The sequence below is a fragment of the Octopus sinensis genome, linkage group LG1 (genome assembly GCF_006345805.1).
Source record: "Octopus sinensis linkage group LG1, ASM634580v1, whole genome shotgun sequence".
Taxonomy (NCBI): Eukaryota; Metazoa; Mollusca; class Cephalopoda; order Octopoda; family Octopodidae; genus Octopus; species Octopus sinensis.
The window spans coordinates 185,227,895-185,251,096 of NC_042997.1; positions in this window are offsets into that span (position 1 = coordinate 185,227,895).

Below are 23,202 nucleotides of genomic sequence, written 5' to 3' on the forward strand. Positions count from 1 at the left end.
GGTACGCCATGTTTTATTGAGTCTAGCACGATGAAAGCAGAATTCTGGCCTAGCAGACGGTGAAATGTAAACAGGCGTCAACAACTACAGTAAGCTATATTATATGATTGGGGTTAAGGCGGTGAGCCTATAGAATCTCTAGCATGCCGGGCAAAATGCCTAGCGGCATTTCGTTCGTCTTCACGTGCAAGGGTTCAAATTCCGCCGGGGTCGACTTTAATAAAATGAGTACCAGATGAGCACTGGGGGTCGATTTAATCGATTAATCCCCTCACCCCGAAATTAATGGCATTGTGCCAAAATATGAAACCAGTTACAGACATGACTAACCAATTTCAATGAATGGGCCGCATGAGACAAGACACGTCTCGGGCCGCACTACTGAAAATATTCAAGGTAATTTATCGGTAGGCTTGCGATTCAGAAAGTCACTAGGGCCTCTGATTGCCTCGTATAACCAATCATTTGGCTGCGTACCGATTCTCTCGTATAAATCTTACCCCGAGAGGTATTTCCAATCACAATGACAAATTATTATAAGTATAGCCGGGCACTTTGTTCATTGCTTTAGCGATTCTTTCATCCTATTAATGACTCCACACATTGATACATGACTTTCTACAATCTTTTTTGATCAGGAAGTGACATCATCTAAATATTTCACTGTATATATTCAGTTAAGTTAAAATGTTTTATATCCTGGTATTGGATATGTTTTTATTTTAAGACAGTAGTGTGTATATTTAAGAGAATTCATCTACTTCGTAGAGACAGGTTGGTTCGAAAACATAACATGTTTTTGCTGTAGTTGTTGGTATTAACGAATCATACGAATTCCTTGCATTACATGAAAATCTATAAATGAAAATCCTTCAATCAGTAGTATTTTAAACTTTGGGGGAATACGGTAACTAGTTTCAGATCTTCATTATGTAAAGGGACTTGAATGATGGTGGAGGCACATGGCCTAGCGGTTAGAGCAGCGGACTCGCGGGTTCGAATCTCAGACCGGACGATGTGTGTGTTTATGAGCGAAACACCTAAGCTACACGCGGCTCCGGCAGAAGGTAAAGCCGAAATTCTGCTGACTCTTTCGCCACAACTTTCTCTAACTCTTTCCTCCTACATCTTGCAGCTCACTTGCGACGGACCGGTGTCCCGTCCAGGTGGGGAACCTATACGCGAAGGAAACCGGGAAACCGGCCCTAATGAGCCAGGCATGGCTCGAGAAGGAACAAACAAACTTGAATGATGACATGTAAATCGGTGAGAAAAGGTGAAGCTGTATGAGAGTCAACAGTTGAATAATCTAAAATTGTTCAGTGTGAGGGTCTCTTTTAGAACTTAGTGAGGGAGGGAAAGAATATTCATGGTTTGACAGCTTTCTGAAGTTACCCTCAACTTAATGGTTGGTACAGAGTAAACTGCGCTAAAAGTAGTTCAATCTAATTAGGTTGTGCTGTTAAATCAGATGATATTTTAAATCTAACGCTCGGGAAATTAGGTCTCAAAGAGCTGGAATAAATATACAGTTCACCATCTAGGACTGGTACTCGTTACTCGTTTACTCGTTTACTTGTTTCAGTCATTTGACTGCGGCCATGCTGGAGCACCGCCTTTAGTCGATCAAATCAACCCCGGGACTTATTCTTTGTAAGCCCAGTACTTATTCTATCGGTCTCATTTGCCGAACCGCTAAGTGACGGGGACGTAAACACGCCAGCATCGGTTGTCAAGCAATGTTATGGGGGACAAACACCGACACACAAACATATACACACACATACATATATATATATATATATATACATATATGCGACAGGCTTCTTTCAGTTTCCGTCTACCAAATCCACTCACAAGACATTGGTCCGCCCGGGGGCTATAGCAGAAGACACTTGCCCAAGATGCCACACAGTGGGACTGAACCCGGAACCATGTGGTTGGTTAGCAAGCTACTTACCACACAGCCACTCCTGGTAGTTTATTTTATCGATACTGAAAGGATTAAAAATAAAGCTGAGGTCGGTGAGACTTTAATTCAGAACGTAAAGGGCTGTAAGAAATCCCGCAAGACAGTTTCTCCTACTACCGCACGACTATGTTAATTCATTGGCCATAAAGGATTTGGAATGGGGTTATGGGGAACAAGGAACAAAATCAACGGAAGGATGGAAAGAACATCACTTCAAATTGAAGATTAGCGAAATATTGGATTCACATTTTGGCAAGAGGTCAGCAGTTTCGGGGTAGAGGTAAGTCAATTATATTGACCATAATATTCAAATAGTACTTACTTTATCAACCCCGGAAGGAAGAAAGGCAAAGCTGACCTCTGCGGAATTTGAACTCAGAACGTAAAGATTGACGAAATGCCACTATACATTTTTCCCGGCGTACTAAAGATTCTGCCAGCTCACTGGCTTCAGAAAGATTTGCATATTTGCTTCAAATTTAGGCACAAGGCTAGCAGTTTTATAGGAAGGAGGATGTCGATCACATCGACACCAGTCTTCGACTGGTACTTATTTTACCGACTCTGAAAGGATGAAAGGCAAAGTCGACCTCAATGGAATTCGAACTCTGAACACAAAGTCAGAGAAAATGTTGCTAAGTATTTTAGTCAGCGCGCTAACGATTCTTATTTCTTTATTGCCCTCAAGGGGCTAAACATGGAGGAGACAAACAAGAACAGAAAAAGGGACTAAGTCGATTACATTGACCCCAGTGCGTAAGCGGTACTTAATTTATCGACCCTGAGAGGATGAAAGGCACAGTCGACATCGGCGGAATTTGAACTCAGAACGTAACGGCAGACAAAATACCTATTTTTTTACTACAAACAAGGGGCTAAACACAGAGAGGACAAACAAGGACAGCCAAATGGATTAAGTCGATTATATCGACCCCAGTGCGTAACTGGTACTTATCTAATCGACTCCGAATGGATGAAAGTCGACCTTGGCTGAATTTTAACTCAGAACGTAGCGGTAGACGAAATACCCATTTCTTTACTACCCACAAGGGGCTAAACAAAGAGAGGAGAAACAAGGACAGACAAACAGATTAAGTTGTTTATATCGACTCCAGTGTGTAACTGGTACTTAATTTATCGACCTGAAAGGATGAAAGGCAAAGTCGATCTCGGCGGAATTTGAACTCAGAACGTAGCGGCAGACGAAATACGGCAACGCATTTCGCCCGGCGTGCTAACGTTTCTGCCGGATCACTGCCTTACATTACCATAATATCGAAGAATCAAATCTTTTTTCGTGATTTCTACTGTCCTAGTTCCTTAAAACGTCTTCTGAAAAATCTCTTCCTTCCATAAAAATCTATCTTGATATTGTTTGCAACCCTATATTCTTCAAGACAATATCGTCCTACGTCTACCGCATCGATCTCTTCAGCTGAATCAAGACGTTGCAAAGGTCACTAGCATTGCAGCTTCTACTCCTGCTTATGAAACATAAACAGTGTACTGACCCCATTCACTTAGACGTACGCTCCACCCTTTAGTATATAATATGAATATGATTACTGATGTATCACAAACCAACAATCAAAAGGCCATACCGCCACCGCCATACACTTCAGCCTACATTAAAATACACTGTAAAGCCGACTACTTCACATTCAGATGTATTTATACTTGAATACGTGAAATAAAGACAAATATGTATTTATCTATTTCTCGCCATTGGTGCCAGAAAATAGTCAATTGTTTGACCTTTCTCTGATGACCTTTACTTAACCCTGCTGACTTTTATCCAGGAAATCCGGTACCTATTCCCGTCACTTAGGTAAACTGAAGCAATGTAAAAAGAATGTGTTTTTGCTGAGAAATGACTTTGAAATTGCAACCACACATACACACACGCACACAAACACACACATATATATTCATATATACGTACACTCATACACACATATACATATATACATACATAGATTCATAAAAGCATGCATTCATGCAAACAAACATGCTTACGTGTGTGCATGCATACATATCTACATACACGAATATATATATATATATATATAATATATATATATATATATAATATTATATATATATATATATATATACATATATATATTAAAATTTATATTGCATACATGCGCATATATACAAACAAAAACTATTGGATATTCTGGCGGTTTCGAGGAGGAGCGTGCAACTAACTGATTTACTTAATTTTTTTAATAATAAAGCAAGTGGCTGAGTATGCCCTAGGGACCTGTGCCCGTAACATAATTACCCCAAGCAAGCCCAGCGCGGCACATAATGTGACATGACTGACCGTTAGAATTATAGGTACAGTCGATTCAGTTAGTGTTTGATTCATGCTCGATTTTACTCAGATGCTGTCAGGAGATCCGCAGGTAATGTAGAAGTCAGAAGGTACCATGTCGAGGAACCGAAACCGAGATTTTATTATTGCAAAGTGAAATTCTTAACATCTCAGTCATACATGCATAGAACATTATATTCATCTCTACAGAGACTCACACACATGCATACATATATATGTGTGCGTGTTTGTGTGAATACACTTACAAACATACGTACGTATGAGTTGGGTTTATATATAGCTATATTTCTATACATACATGCATCTATGCATAATGTCTTTAATCTCTCTCTATATAAACGGCAGTTTGTCTGTGCGTGTTTCTGTGTGTCTGTTTTCTCGTACCCTCACCCTGACCACGGCTTTCAACCGATTCTGATGAAACTTGACACACACATAGCCCAATGTCATAATTCAAAACTAACGCAGCGAAAATTTTGAAAAGTTCCCCCAGTTCTGAAAAAAAATCGATAAATTCGACATGGGGTCGAGAATCAGGAATACGAACCACAAACTGTCTAGGGGACGCAACTCTACCTTTTTTAAATCTCAAAAAAAATTTACCATCATTTTTTTCCATTTTTTTTGCTATTTTTTGGCTATAACTCTCTAAAAATGCTTTATAGTTATTTCCCTTACAAACCTGAGCAACGCCGGGCGATACTGCTAGTATATATATATATACTCTTATAATCTTACAAACAGATACACATCACATAGGTGTACTTATCCAAAATTAGATTTGTATCTGTCTAATAACGAACTGCATCACAGTCATCCGAAAGGTTGTGAGCTTGCATCCCGTATTTGAACTTTATACTGTATCATATATGCGGAAAGGCTTAAAACCACACGGCTGAAAATATCTAACTAGAATAGTTGTACTCTAAACGCTTAACTACATGATTATGTATTGGATAATGGCGAATGATTATATTTAAATAATTCATGATTATTTTACAGAAACTGAATTTAAGCCCCATATTAGATAGGAGAAAACAACAGTTACTAATTTCAGTGTTCCGAGGTGGATTAGTATGTTGTCCCTAACTCAATATTGCCGCTAAGCATTTTCGACCAAATTCAGCTTTACGTATAGATTTTCAATTTACGTAATAATTCATTCTACTATAGGCACATGGCCAGAAATTTTGGTGACGGAGCTAATAACCTCAGTGCTCAACTGGTAATTATTTTATTGACCCCGAAAGGATTAAAGGCAATGCCAACCTCCGCAGAATTTGAACTCAAGATGTAAAGACAAACGAAATGCCGCTAAGTATTATGTTCGGTACGTTAACGATTCTGCCAGCTCGGTGCCTTCAAAATGCTTATTAATAATGGCACATACATATCTATCACACACCAAACACATCATATGTAACCTTAAAAATATGCACATACTGATGTACTCGTGCGCTACAAATATGACGATATTTGAAAAGAAATGAAACTTTTATCTTATTAACGCATCAGCTTCACATATAATGCGTATATTTCATTTCTATGTAGACTTGCTACAGAACGTGGAAGTTTATATACCAAAAGTGACATATTTTGTCAATAGTCAATGTACTATACTATATACACTTAAATTATATACACATATATATTATTATATTATATACATAAATAATATAACATTATGATATCCTATATGCAAGGCTAACTTGGTGAAATATCGGTGCATTAGAATGCACAAATTCTTTTCAATATAGTTTCACTAAAAATATTTGCTATGATGAATATCACGAATTGCCACAAAAATTTATATCACAATTTTCCCGTATATATCTACTTTCAGTACACATATATACGTATATATTTTTTTGAAGGCATCTTATATTATTGAACATAATTTAGAAGTTCCTTCGTCGAGTCTTTTTATAAACATTGCTGGAACGATATAGCTTTGCTACTTTTGTCATATCTCTCTCTCTCTCTCTCTCTCTCTCTCTCTCTCTCTCTATATATATATATATATATATATATATATATATATATATAGATAGATAGATAGATAGATAGATAGATAGATAGATAGATTATTCTATTTATTAGAGAATAAAAATTCCGGCGTCACAGGGATTAAAATAAAATGAATTATTCTCGATAAGGAAATATATGTTATTTAGAGATAGAAGTCCCCAAGCAATTCATCAAATCCTAATATACATCACACCATATCATAGAATTTTATTTTAATACTTACTAATCTGTTTTAAATTTCGCTTCTACACATGTTTCATGAGGTGCGTTTAACGTTTCTTAGACACTCCGTCTTTTACAGGAATATATAATAACTGCAACCCCAATCCTGACGATTGGGGTTGCAGTTAAGACATATTCCTGTAAAAGACTGAGTATCTAAAGAACGTTAAAGGCACTTCATGAAACACGTGTAGAAGAGGTATGTTCTCTCACTGAATTACATGATAAGGAAATATAGATGAATATTTTATATATGTATATATGTACGTATTTATATATTCATATACAACAATGTTTATTATTGAAGATTATAGTACATATATATACCCGCTTCCCTTCCAGAAACTTCGCTATGACAGCAGTTGTAATTGCAGCAGTTACAGGCATTCATATATCTATGATTGTTCATAGATGCATAGAAAGACGCACAAATACGCTGAACACACACCCCTATACATATACAGATATTTTATTTACACACGCACGCACACACACATACATACATACATACATACATACATACATACATACATACATACATACACACACATATACATACATACATGCATACATACATACATACATACATACATACATACACATACATACATACATATTTATATTTTACGTTGGTTGGTTTGAGTGACTACACCGTGACCATAATGTCATTTTACAATAGTAATAAAAACTGTATAATATAACACACCAAGAACAAAAATTTAACCAAGTGTGATATATACTAGTCTTTCTCTTATTGAGTCTTGATTATTTCCCTTGTGTATACGTATACCTATGTAACAAGCGTAAATATGCCCGTTTATTTTGGGGTGTGTCTTTATCTATGTGCAAACGTGATTTTGTGTGGTCTTGAATATTATTTTCTCTGTGTATATATGATATTGCATTTATATGTAATACACATATGTTCTTTGCGCGTGAATATATGTATTGGGGAATGTGTGTGTGTGTGTAACTTGAATTGCTCTATTCGGATTTGTATGTTTGTTAACCACTGCGTGTCACCTTGGGCAAGTGTCTTCTACTATAGCCTCGGGCCGACCAAAACCTTGTGAGTAGATTTGGTAGATGGAAACTGAAAAAGCCCGTCGTATATATACGTATACATATACATATATATATATATATATATATGTGTGTGTGTGTGTGTGTGTGTGTGTGTGTGTGTGTATGTATGTATGTATGTGTATGTGTGTGTGTTTGTGTGTCTGTGTTTGTCCCCCTAGCATTGCTTGACAACCGATGCTGGTGTGTTTAGGTCCCCGTCACTTAGCGGGTCGGCAAGAGAGACCGATAGGATAAGTACTGTGCTTACAAAAGAATAAGTCCCGGGGTCGAGTTGTTCGATTAAAGGCGGTGCTCCAGCATGGCCGCACTCAAATGACTGAAACAAGTAAAAGAGTAAAAGAGTATACGCTTCTGTTTCAACGTCAATGCCTTAATTGATATATGGCAAGCCGTCTCAGTAATACATATTGCAATTTGCAGTTTCAGACATGACACATTAAAAAACGAAATTAGACGTCATTATGTACAATAACCTTCCTTGGACTTCCTCTGCCATTGTATTTCTCACTGACTGTTTCGCACTGTCTCTTTATTTCTGAAAATCAGTCTCTCTATCTGTCTGATTGTCTTCCCCAATCCCCAACTCTCTCCCTGTGGTTCTCTATCAACGTTTTTCTACTCTCATGACAACGCCCATGATATTTCTGGAATTTTCCTTTTACATTATTATAATTTGTTTTTTTTTTGCTCATATAATTTCTGTTTCCTCTTAAATTTATTTAGGTGTGTGTATGTGTCTGAGCATGCGCTCACGCAAGTGCGTCTTCTCTTTGGGGCAGTTGCTTCGACGGTAAGACTGCTGGACGCTATTAGTAAAAATGATGGTATCCAAGTTCGCATCTAGCCCAAGAAAATGCAGAACTTACACATGAGTCGTAATGAATAATTCGCTACACAAGCACAAATTTAGTTCCATGTAGGCGCAGGAGTGGCTGTGTGGTATGTAGCTTGCTTACCAACCACATGGTTCCGTGTTCAGTCCCACTGCGTGGCACCTTAGGGCAAGTGTCTTCTACTATAGCCTCAGGCCGACCAAAGCCTTGTGAGTGGATTTGGTAGACGGAAACTGGAAGAAGCCCGTCGTATATATATATATATATATATATATATATATATATAATATTATATATATATATAATAAATTAATAAATAAAACATATGCATATATACATACATATATGTACGTACCTACCTCTACATGTATATATACACGCATATATGGGTACAGGACACCAAAAGAAAACGTCGAACACAATGAGAAACGAAAACATAAACAAAAACCAAGGAACTGGACATTTTTCTTAAACAACAAAAAAATAGAGTACAGGACAAATAACGCAAGGAAAATTCCCCTTCTTCAGTCGCGATGGTTTCATCTACTCTGTGTTTCGAAGGTGGTATGTGTGTATATGTTTGTGTATCTGTATTTGTCCCCCCCCCCTACCATTGCTTGACAACCGATGGTGATGTGTTTACGTCCTCGTAACTTAGTCGTTCAGCAAAAGAGATAGAATAAGTACTAGGCTTACAAAGAATAAGTCCTGGGGTCGATTTGCTTGACTAAAGGCGTTGCTACAACATGGCCGCAGTCAAATGACTGAAACAAGTAAAAGAGTACCTCACAAAACTCGCACGTTCTAAGCAAGAAAAGTGAAGCTGATAAAGAAATTTCAAAATTAAAATAGCTAAAACGATTTTTATAAGCACATAAGTTTCTGAGTTCGCTCCGAGTACAAGCAAACCAAAACTTGTACGTGTGATTCTCGTACACATACTATTCTACGCCGACATACATATATATATATATATAGATTTTAATATAGATTACACAAAGCTTGATATTATTTAACAAAGATTACGAGATTTATTAACCGAAAATAAAACAAAAACATTTCCAACGACAAAATAGATTTTGCCAGTGTCTGACATCTGATTCTGACTTAAAGTAATCCCAAAGCTGCTACAAAGACGAACGTCTACAAAGCTAGCAGATGTGTCTGTGTGTATGTGTGTGTGTGTGTATCAGTGCATATTCTTTTATTCTTTCACTTGTTTCAGTCATTTGACTGTCACAATGCTGGAGCACCGCCTCTAGTCGATCAAATCGACAGAAGGACTTATTCTTTGTAAGCCTAGTACTTATTCTATTGGTGTCTTATGACAAACCGTTAAGCTACATGGACGTAAACACACCAGCATCGGTTGTCAAGTGATGGTAGGGTACAACCACAGACTCAAAAATACATACGTACATATATATATATATATATATATATATATATATATATACACCTCTATATACATATCTATCTATCTATCTATCTATCTATCTATCTATCTATCTATCTATCTATCTATCTATCTCTCTCTCTCTCTCTCTCTCTCTCTCTCTATATATATATATATATATATATATATATATATATATATATATTTGACGGGCTTCTTTCACTTTCTGTCTACCAAATTCACTCACAAGGCTTTGATTGGCTTGACGCTACAGTAGAAGAGACTTGACCAAGTTGCCACTTAGTGGGAACTCGGAATTATGTGGTTAGGCAGGAAGCTTCTTACCACACAGCCACACGTGCTTATATACATACATACACATACACACACACGCACATATATATATACACACACACATAGAAACATACATACACACATGCATATATACGTACTTACACGTGTGTGTGTTTGTGTGTGTGTGTGTATGTGTGTGTTTATGTCTGCTGTCTGACTTATTATTTTTAGCGTTCATTGTTCTACCGAACAACGAACGTTGTCCTGGTGGACGCTGGCTGTCCTGTAGAATGTAAACATGTAGTACAATTATCGACTATCAGCAGCCTGCCTAGTGATCTTCTATTTGGTAGTGTTACAGCAACCGTCATGAGAGTCTCTAAATTTTGGAAAGTCATTTACTCAGTAATCATTCTGGAGCTCATTTCACCACTTTATATCGCACAGGCGTTTGTTTACGTTCTAGATCCCTCTCCAGAAAGAATGACCCTGGATTCTGCTGGGGAGCAGCTTTCACAACCTTCATGGTGTGGTCATTCATATTCCCATACACATCTTGTGGTTTTTACGACAAATAACCAAAATATAAATATATATAAATACACACATATACACACACACATATACATACACATATATACATACATATATGATATACACATACATATATGTACATATCTACATATGTATATATACATGCATATATGGGTACAGGACATCAAAAAAAAAAAAACGTTGAACACAATGAAAAACGAAAATATAAAAACCAAAACATAGAAAACGAACTTTTTTTCGAACACGAAAAAAATAGAGAAACGAGACATGCAGCATAAAGAATATTCCCCTTCATATATATATATATATATATATATATATATATATATATATATATATATATATATATATATATATATATATACAAAATTTAAAGGAATGTGCACTATATATATACATATATATACATATATATATATACATACATATATAGCAAGGCACTTTATTTCTCGTTGATCCTGTTAACTCAGTTGCAGAAATGTGTCACAACGGCACTGGTGCCAAGCTGTATCGGCCTTTGCCTTTCCCTTGAATGACATCGGTGACATGGAGAGGGAAGTCTGGTATGCATGGGCGACTGCTGTCCTTCCATCAACATTCTTCCCGGGTTTATGCCTAGGACGAGATCTTTCCAGAAGCAATCCATGGTCATTCATGACCGAATGAGAACTTTACCCTACACACACGCACGCACAGACACATACATGCACACACGCATGCACACACACACACACACGCATACATGTACACAAAAAGATACACACACACACATATGTTTGTATGTATGCATGTAAAATAGATACACACATTTATATTAAGCGTGAGAGCAAGACGCTTGTTTTGTCAGAAGTGCGTCATGAATTTTTGTATGTTCAATGGCAGAGACTCTTCAGAGAGCTAATAAATGTCTCTGTTGTGCATTTTGATCTTTGTTTAAAACTTAGAATAGTGAGTGACTATATTCTGCTATGTTATATAAACCATGTAATAATAATTATTTGAAAGCGATGAAGGCAATACTTTTTGGTTAATATTTGCACGTCTTTGCAAAATTTCTCAGTAGGTTGTCTTTTGTATGGATTCAGGCCACAGATGGAACACTTAACTAGATAATTCACATTCTCCACTGCCTATGCTGACAGAAGAATATACATACATGCATATATGCATCTATGCATTTAAGTGTGTTCACATACACACACACAGACTTTGATTCTTGTTTCTAGCAACTTGGATGCTATCCTGGACTCTCTGTTACTATTAGTGACAATTGATTTTATATTGCGTCTAGCCACATTCGTGATTTTATATATATATATATATATATATATATATATATATATATTATATATATATATATATGTTGTGTGTGTGTGTGTGTGTGTGTGTGTGTGTGTGTCTGTGTCTGTGTGGGTGTGTGTATGTATGTGTGTGTGGAGGCACATGGCCTAGTGGTTACAGCAGCGGACACGCGGTCGAGGGATCGCGGGTTCGAATCTCAGACCGGGCTATGTGTGTGTTTATGAGCGAAAACACCTAAGCTCCACGCGGCTCTGGCAGGAGTTAATGGCGAACTTCTGCTGACTTTTTTCAACACAACTTTCTCTCACTCTTTCCTCCTGCATCTTGCAGCTCACCTGCGACGGACCGGCGTCCCGTCCAGGTGGAGAACCTATACGCCAAGGAAACCGGGAAACCGGGAAACCGGCCCTGTGAGTCAGGCGTGGCCCGAGAAAGAACAAACAACAACAACAATAATAATAATAATAATAATAATAATAATATAATAATAATAATAATAATAATAATATATATATATATATATATATATATATATATATACGTATATATACGTATATATATATACACACACAAACACTGACAAAAATATGTATACACACACACATATATGCATGTATGTGAATATATGTATGTAGATGCTGTGCTAAATGCACATTTATATAAGTGGATTGAAATTGAGAACAGAGACCGTTGGTTCGGCAACTCGGAAAACGTATCGAACTAACTGCAAGGCACTCAACATTGAAACAATTTCCCCGGAGTTAGCTCTACTTAATGCCGTAGTAGCGAGAAGAAGCGATTTAAAAATTCGTCTCAGTGCAGATAAATGTGTACTAATTTTCGTACTGGAGCTATTTTGGCAAACTTGACACGAAATCTGAACAAAGAAAAAACAAAATTGCTTTATGGAAGAATATTTATGCTTCAAACATTATGAAACACAGGAAATACATCTAGAGTTTTCGGTAACAATTTTTGAATATATAAATATTCATACATTGTAGGTCTGACATTTGAACACGTATGAAGTTTGCACTGCTAAAGGCTGCCGGCATTTCACTATTTAACTTTTGATGTGCTTTTATTTAGAATGGTTACCATCGACAAGTTAGTTAGATGTAGCTGTCAACTAATACAAAAATATATTCTTTAACTTATTTTGGCACGTTTATCGACCTTTCCCTTCTTACTTTGAGATATCTGAAGACATTTTACAAGCGCTGTTTCATCAAATATTGCTTGTATTTTAATTCAAATTAATGTGAAGTGTCACTTGTAAAATTTGTGTGTATGTGCGCGCGCGCGTGTATGTGTTTATGTGTGTACGTGCGTGTATTTGTATGTGAGTGAGTATGTGTGTGTGAGTTTGTGCGTAGGGGATTGTTAGTGAATCTCTTCAAGAATTCCAGGAATACATAATGTATTTCTTGTCTATGTATACCGATCTCTTCATATATACGAGGTGGTATCAAAAGGTTCCCGAACTAATTTATGCTTGATAAAAAATAACTTATTTACCTAATTTTTAACATCGTCTCCTTCGGAATAGTCACCTTCCGCAGTAATATACTGGTCTCGGTGTCCCTGCCACTTTTGGAATCCAGCCTGGAAGTCGATTTTTGTTAGCGAGTCTCAGTGTTCCTGCGACTTTCGTAATCTGGTCCGGAATTCGTTTTCCGTAAGCGAGTCGAGGATATTCTACGATTCATTCTGGATCTCCACATAGGTGCTGAAACAACGACATTTGAGCTGCATTTTATTCTTGGAAAAGAGACGGAAGCCCGCTGGTGGTAGATCTGGCAAATAGGAAGGGGTGCTGAAGTGATACCATGTTGCTTTTGGAGAGAAACACACAAGTGAAGCGAGCTCGGTGAAAAATCCAATTCTTTGCGCCCCACAGATCCGGCTGCTTGCGCCGAATGTCCTCCCTCAAACGTTTCAGAACGTCGCTGTAGAACTCTCGATGGTCGGTCTGGCCCTAGGAAACGAATTCTCGATGTACAATTCCACTTTGCCGGGACTGATGTTCCTGGCATGTCTTCCAGATTGCTTATCGTCTTCCAGGGACATTCGAAGCGCCCGTACTACTCGAAACGTTGCGTACCACCCATTGCCTCGACGCAGTAAGCTTACCGAAACGTGCTCAGTGTCTCTGTAGCAGACTTTCCAAGTTTAACGCGAAACTTCACGTTGACATTTTCTTCCTGTCCATGACAAAATCGCAGACTACAACAAACACGTGATCCCAAAAACACACATTTCACAACTTGCGAAGTAAACACAGTGATATCACTCGGCACACTGCCTCACAAAATTCACTGCTAGCTCTCACTGGCACGCAACTGTGTGGGGCCATCTGTTGGTGCGCTACAGAATTAGTCCAGGAACTTTTTGTTACCACCTCGTATAGGAGTTTGGCATTAAAATCAGCTTGATAGAAATGACTTGTGGTCAATAGCATATATTTGAGATAATGTGACGGGGAAATTAACATTTGTTGTTCACAGCCACTCCTAGGCGTAGTAACGGCTGTGTGGTAAGTAGCTTGCTTACCAACTACATGGTTCCGGGTTCAGTCCCACTGCGTGGCACCTTGGGCAAGTGTCTTCTACTACAGCCCCGGACCGATAAAAGCCTTGTGAGTGGCTTTGTTAAACGGAAACTGAAAGAAGCCCGTCGTATATATGTATATATATATATATATGTGTGTGTGTGTGTGTGTGTGTGTGTGTGTGTGTGTGTGTGTGTGTGTGTGTGTGTTTGTGTGTCTGTGTTTGATCCCCCAACATCGCTTGGCGACTGATGCTGGTGTGTTTACGACCCCGTAACTAAGCGGTTCGGCAAAAGAGACTGCTAGAATAAGTACTATACCTACAAAGAATAAGTCCTGGGGCCGATTTGCTCGACTAAAGGCGGTGCTCCAGCATGGCCACAGTCATGAGTAAAAGAGTAATTATAGCTTGCAGATACCTAAAAAGAAGAGTTGAAAAGGAACAAAATTAATTTAAAGATGTAAATATCAAAGCTATATACTGCTAAGTTATAATGCATTAATTCCTTGTATATAAACTGGATAAATTTGTCGAGGAGCGATATTGCAATTTAAAAATAAAACATCATCTGCATCCACCGACTCCTAGACTTTTAATGGCTCTTCCATTCTTTAATTATGTCAGGGTCATTTAATCCGTCTTTACGTTCTTAGTTCAAATTCCACCGCGGTAGACTTTTGCTCTTCATTTCGAGGTTGAGAATAAGTACCAGCTCAACATTGAAGTCGATGTAATTGATTCAACCCCTACCCTGATAGTTGCTGACTTTGTGCCAAACCAATATGTGTGTGTGTGTGTGTGTGTGTGCATGTGTGTGCATGTGTATTCTTGTGTGTGTATATGTGTGTGTGTGAGCGTGTGTCCATGTGTGCGTGTATATCACGATATATGATTATAACCATCAGTATCTTCACCATCGTAAATTAACTTCCGACTTGAATACACACACACACACACACACACACACACACACACGCCAGCACGCCAGCGCGCGTGTGAGTGTGTGTGTACATATACTGCGAAGGATCAGTGTTACGATGGTGTATGAACGCGGCGATGAGTATGTAAATGTGTATATTAACCATTTATGGGTCAAAATATTTGACAGGCAAAATTATTGGATTTGCGGATAAGATACTTTAGATACAAAATTATTATCAATTCTGGTAAATAAATCCATGTCTGGACGCACACAAGTAAGTATCCACGTGTTTAGGTTAATTCGTCTGTTTCTCTGTGAAGCAAAAAATTTCAACCTTAAACTGTGATGCCTGAATCTCCGTTAAGTCCGACCGACGTACTATGACCTCTGGGTGACACATCATCTCTTAGAAGGGGCTTCATGAGTTGTAACTCGCGACACTTCAGCGACAGCTTAGAAATTTTAACCATCCTTCAGTGGTTCGCTTCGTTCGTCTCAATGATTATATAGTTTATTTATTTATTCATTTATTTATTTCAAACCTTATTTATGACTGGATCAGAACACCAGCTCATTGGCTTCACGAAAAGCTAATTTACAGGGAAGAGCGGGAAATGAGTATAAAGACGCGCGTGTTAAAGGTGGTGCGTGTGGTTGGATGTTTTAGCACGACTGCAATGCAGTCAGCCCTATATCGAATGTATTTAGACGCTGCCGTTTTTGTTGGCATTTTTTTTTCTTCTAGGGATGCTTTTTTTATTTATCCTCCTCCCTTGCGATGAAAAAATGCGAAAGGACTCCAACTAAATAAATATATAAATAGATGAATAGATGAATGAATGAACAAAATAATGAATAAATAAATAAACAAACAAACAAGCTATTAGAAGCTTGGTCAGATGATGTAAATGGAACGATATAGAAAGTAATGGAAGCTGAGAAGGGGACAAATATAAAGATGCAGGTTTTTGTTTTCCATTTATTTGTGTTTGTTTTGTATTCGGAGTTATAAGCACCAATGGAAGAGAGAATCGTGAGTCACATCGAGGGAGATAAAATAAAAATAAAGATGAAGAAACAATGTAATGAAACTGGAAGAAAAAAAATATCTGTGGATGTAAAGAAAATATGATGTGAGCTGACAACTAAAGTTTGTAGAAGCGGGAAAGTTAGTGCGTGTGTTTGTTTCTTAGACACATGCTACACACTCACACATACATAGATGTATACATACATAAATTCATACATACGTACATAGCTACATACATATATATATATATATATACATATATACATATATATATATATATACATATATATATATACATATATATATATACATATATATATATATACATATATATACATATATATATATACATATATATACATATATATATATACATATATATATATATATATATATACACACAAGTACAAAGTATGCAAGTTAGAGTGAATGTGCGTATAAAAAGTTTTCAGAAGACTAAAGTGTGTAAAAGAATCTAAGCGAAACGACTTTTTATAGGAGTTTAGTAATAAAAGAGGGAAACTGGAATATGGGGGAAAAGCGTCGAGCCTGAATAAATATTTCCCAGGCATGTTCATTTTTGAATGTACCTAAGATTTTTCTCAACTGGACTGGTGTAACCAACTGTCTGTCTGTCGCCATCAGAAGAGAAAAGGAACAAATTATATATAAATATAGACTGGTAGTTTATGAAGCTTTTTACGTAGTTCCGTGATTCTTGATATGTGTCAATCAACTCTTAAGAATCCATTAGAGAATGTCAACATAGTCTAATTGGTTTAAGTTCTCAGCCCCCACTTTCAATTTCAAGATAGCATTCTGATCTGCTTCCTTGCCTTTTAGTTACGTATGATTTGAAACATACGCACTCACACACACACGTACAAATATTCTCCATCTCTCACTCATTCTCTCACTCCCATACACAAACATATATACACATACTACTTCCCTCATTGACATAGACAGTAGCAAAAACATATTCACACACACGAAGGCACTCACAAGTTCTGTGACCTGCATCCTTACTCATTTTTTTTCTCTTTTCGTGTATAATATAATTACAAACGTTTCCATACACACTAGCATGCACACGCGATCATGCATACATATATATATTCTTACACAAGAAAATACACACGTCTATTTGCAAACGTACAGAAACCCACGATTGCCCTCATACACAGAAAAACAGTCTGTGATCTCCTTCATTATTTTTATTTGTGCATGATTTGAAACTCTCTCTCTCTTTTTATCTCACTCTCTCTTTATCTCTCGCTCTTTCTCTTCATCTCCCTCTCTTTCTCTCTTTATCTCTCTCTCTCTTCCTCCCACGCATACATATTCAGACAAAGAAATATGTGAGTGGCTACGTAAGACATTACTTACTTACTGTATATCTATAATTTCTACACAGAGTTACTTTGTCATCAAAGCTCGCATCATTAACATCATGCAATAAGGAAATAAGGATGGCAAATTTTTGCAGATTGAATCCTCTCCGTCGGTTGCCCTAATACGCATATGCCTGTCAAGATATATCAAGCAGTCCCTGCAATCGTAAAAGAAACAATAATACCTCGGGCTATATATAAATATATATGTGTGTGTGTGTGTGTATATATATAAATACATACATATATACACACATGTATATATATATATAATACATATATATATATATATATATATATATAATATATATATATATATATATATATATATATATATATATATATATATATATATATATACATATATATACATAAAACACACACGCATATATATATATACACACATATATGTATTTAGTTATGTATATACGCATGTATGTATCACAATCTTCAACGTGAATGGTTTATATGAAGTAAAATGCCAAATAGATGTTTCAAAGTGTACGAATACTCGAAGTGAAATGCGGAAATAAGACCTTTAAGAAACTGTGTTCTGCCGATAAGTTTTATTTCAGATACAAAACACCATATCGAAAAGGAATTCATTTGTCATATGTGAAATGACGTGGCTTTGCTAATTTCTTCAACATCGATGTTTAGAAATTGATAAATATGGACAATAGAATTCAGAGATCTTGGTTGGAATAATAATGACAAGAACACTTGGAGGCTAAAGAAAGAAAAACAAACGTTGTAGTTTTAAAATGAGTCGTCAATGGCTGAATTGTATTGGGATCACTTGAGCTGCTAAACTTGGCAGCGAAATTTCTCTCCGGCCGCCTTTTAACTCTTTCATTAACTTTCATTACCAGTCTATTTTTTGGGGGAATATTATGACTGAAACCCTTTTGTGTTGAGATATGTCAAGGTTATAGAAACGGCGTGACTTGCAGAAAATGGCAATTCTATTCTTTTGGTAGATAATATCATAACTGGAACATCCATGAAATTCAATTTCGGAACGAAAGGATTGAATTAGCAAGGACTGACTTTAGATGTGTATCCCGAAACACAAAGAAGGTGTTCGCAAGGAGAATGCTTTTGGTATAAGGGATGTTCAATTTTTGCTGAACTGGGACTAAACAGCAAGAAGAAGAAGAAGAAGAAGAAGAAGAAGAAGAACAACAACAACAACAACAGTAGTAGCAGCAACAACAATCCCAACAACGGCGAATACGACGACAACAACAACAGTGGAGGCGCAATGGCCCAGTGGTTAGGGCAGCGGACTCGCTGTCGTAAAAACGCGGTTTGTTTCGATTCCCAGACCGGGCATTGTGGGTGTTTATTGAGCAAAAACACCTAAGCTCCACGAGTTCCGGCGGGGGTGGGGAGTGGTGAATCCCGCTGTACACTTTCACCACAACTTTCTCTCACTCTTTCTTCCTACTTCTGTGACAAAGCAGAGGAAACATGGTGCAACCCACTATGGTGTGGTAAACTTTCAGACTCTAATCTAGATTGCGAATCCTCTGCACCCCAGGATGGTTCAGCTGTCCACCCGTTAAAAGCCACCGCTTACGGAATGAAGATAACAACGTAGCTTTCGCGCCCGTGCAACCGCCAGTCTATCGCGTGTGGTGGGTGGATCTTCGAGTTGCCACACGCATTCTTATTAGATTAGAGTAGGCTCGAATTAGAGATTATTCTTTGTGGTTAATGCCGTGAGTCCTGATTGGAAGAAAAAGAAGAAGAAGAAGAAGAAGAAGAAGAAGAAGAAGAAGAAGAAGAAGAAGAAGAAGAAGAAGAAGAAGAAGAAGAAGAAGAAGAAGAAGAAGAAGAGGAAGAAGAGGAAGAAGAAGAAGAAGACAATAACAACAATCGTGTCCTCAACACTCAATAAATTAATCCTAGTTTGGGTTAATTTATTTCCATTAAAAACATCAATATCATAAGACTCGATCTTCTTCCATTAAAATTAAAGATGTCGCACAAAGGTAAGGAACCAGTTGAAATATATGTGCGACGGCCAGAGGAGTTGCGGGTAGACGTCTTTTCTTACTGTGTCTATTTTGACATTACAAATACTCTTAGGATCATATTTTTTATCTAACGTTGATGTATAATTAAATATGAGAACAGCAGGTGATGTAGATTTATTAACTGTGTGTCTCATTACGAAAATTGCTGTCTCTTCATCCAATTAACGAATAAAATGAATATGGCGCTTTAACAGGAAAGATTTTAGATGCAATGATATGAATTCATGGCGTAAAAAGGCAAAAGCGACACAAGATAGGCAAGATATTTCAAGATTTCTATCATTTGCAGTGTGTGGAGGCGCAATGGCCCAGTGGTTAGGGCAGCGGACTCGCGGTCGGAGGATCGCGGTTTCAATTCTCAGACCGGGCGTTGTGTGTGTTTACTGAGCGAAAACACCTAAAGCTCCTCAAGGCTACGGCAGGGGGTGGTGGCGACCCCTGTTGTACTCTTTCGCCCCAAATTTCTCTCACTCTTTCTTCTTGTTTCTTGAGGAACGCTGCGATGGAATGGCGTCCCGTGCAGCTGGCGGGGGGAACACATACGCCATAAAAACTGGGAAACCGAGCCCATGAGCCTGGCTAGGCTTGAAAAAAGGCGAAAGAGGATGTAAGGTACCCATTAGTATGATCTTTTCCAATTCACTTATTTTGAAACTGCCACGACTTTCTCTCACTCTTTCTTCCTGTTTCTTGAGTAACGCTGCGATGGACTGGCATCTCGTCCAACTGGGGGGAACATATACGCCATAGAAAATGGTAAACCGGGCCTATCAGCCTGGCTAAGCTTGAAAGGAATGCGCGCATAAATAAATAAAAAATCATTTGCAGCGGACAAAACAAATCATGAAAATTTATAACATAAGCTGAGACAATACATTTCCGTACCAGATTCTTTATTTTGCTTTACAGTCCCGAAAAAGAAAAAGGGTCCCTCAGATCCTAAAGCAATGAAATGGTAATTAGTCATATACCGTGTTTAATTCAATTTAAAATATCACTTCTTTTCAAAATTGTCCTTATGTACCCAATCAATAAATTCCTTATCAGCTGTCGTACTTCATTTGTCACAAACACATTCCGGATGTGGCTAAGCAACATTTATTTTCTCTTTCTTAATATGCATAGCACATTGTGCTTCCATCATATGCCACTCAGGAACCGTATTAGTGCACATCGATCTGTACATATGACAGGAGGATTTTTAAACAGTCAGACAATTACATAATAAACGCAACATATTTCATAAGCGGTAGCACAAATATTTTCCATCCATGTCTCTTTTATACTGAGCAGTGCAATTGTGAAAACCTAGATAACATATATCTATGTATGATAAGAATTATAAGCACATGTTGTATGAGTCATAAAAGATATTTGATATTTGAGTCGCTAAGAATACATCTCTATGCGAAAATACTCATCAGTTTGACGAAGGTTCATGCAATATGGTGATAAATAACGGGTTTCTATCTAATAAACCTGACAACTTGAATCACAACAGAAGACATGTCGAGTTAGATACATTCTTACGTAAGTTATTTATGAAATATCTGAGGTTCGTGGATAATAGTGACGGAATAAAGAGACACAAATCATCTTTCAAATTTGAGGTAAAACAGATTATGCTTACTACCAGCACATTACTCAATGGCTTATTCACAATACCAAGGAGAATTGTTTTTATGAGGGATGCGCGTTCAAAAAGCATGCACACTCATATAAACACCTACCTCACAGAAATACGCGCGCGCACATACACAGACACATATATGTTTACATATATATATAATATATATATATATATATATATATATATATATATATATATATATATATATATATATATAAAGCCTTGAAACTTTACTCCCTCCAGCGTCGCGTGAGCGGTACATCATTTGTACGATGTGGAAAATATACCGCCAACTTTGCCCAAACGACCTAAACATTACCTTCAAGGTTCATCCGAGACTTGGACCACGGGCTAAACGTCCCCTGCCAAATTCAAGATTACAACATACATGTACACTGCAACATAATTTCTTTTCCTCAACAGGCCCTGCCCTATTTAACATTGTCCCGAGGGAGATCAAAGAGGAAAAGGATCCCATCAACTTCAAACAAAGTCTGGATAGATTCCTTCAAAGAATACCAGATAAGCCACCCATAATTGGATACAACTCACCCAACAAGAACTCACTACTTGAACAAAACTGGATACAACTCACCCAACAAGAACTCACTACTTGAACAAAACTTGACTTAAACAGGATTCGAATAATCCTATCAGGTGGTGCTATTAAGTTAGACATGGCTTGGACCAATCTCTGGTCGAAACATATCTAAGTTTTTATCTAAGTTTTATATATATGTCTTCTTCTTAAACCTTTTTGCCCCTTGTGGAGCATAGGACCGGTTTCCCCATTTCCTTGACGTATAGATACCCACCTGGATGGGACGCCAGTCCGTCGCAGGTGAGCGGCAAAATGCAGGTGGAAAGAGTGAGAGAAAGTTGTGGCGAAAGAGTCAGCAGAAGTTCACCATTACCTTCTGCCGGAGCCGCGTGGAGCTTAGGTGTTTCGCTCACACATCGCCCAGTCTGAGATTCGAACCCGCGATCCCTGGACCGCGAGTCCGCTGCTTTAAGTACTAGGTCATGTGCCTCCACACACACACACACACACACACACACACACACATATATATATATATATATATATGTATATATATATACAAGATATATTATTTGCATGCATATATGCAATATATATGTATGTCTAATATAATATATATGTATAAATAGTGTGTGTGTGTTTGTGTTAAAGTTTCAAACTAGAAAAAATATATTTCTTTATATTACTTCTTCACCTGAAGAGTTGACGGAGTAATGAATTGAGACTACATTACTTCCGAAAATATGGAGTTCCAGAGAAGTGCGCAGGTAAGTTAAAACGACATAGACTGCGGGGTTTGATGTTCTGTATTCTTGATTATTGATTGGAATAACGTAAATTATGTGTTAGAAGTGTATTTCGAAGACAATTAGAAATACCAGAATATTTAAAACACCTATAGAAAGTACAAAAGTGATGACTAGAATATTTAGATTTTGGAAATTTGAATTTAGCGACTTAAAAAATTACATCTCGCTCTTGTATTTATAATGAAATTTAGTTTTAAGAGCTATTGTTTATTTGCTTGCTGTTAACTGTACAATGATAAATTCTGTAAATAAT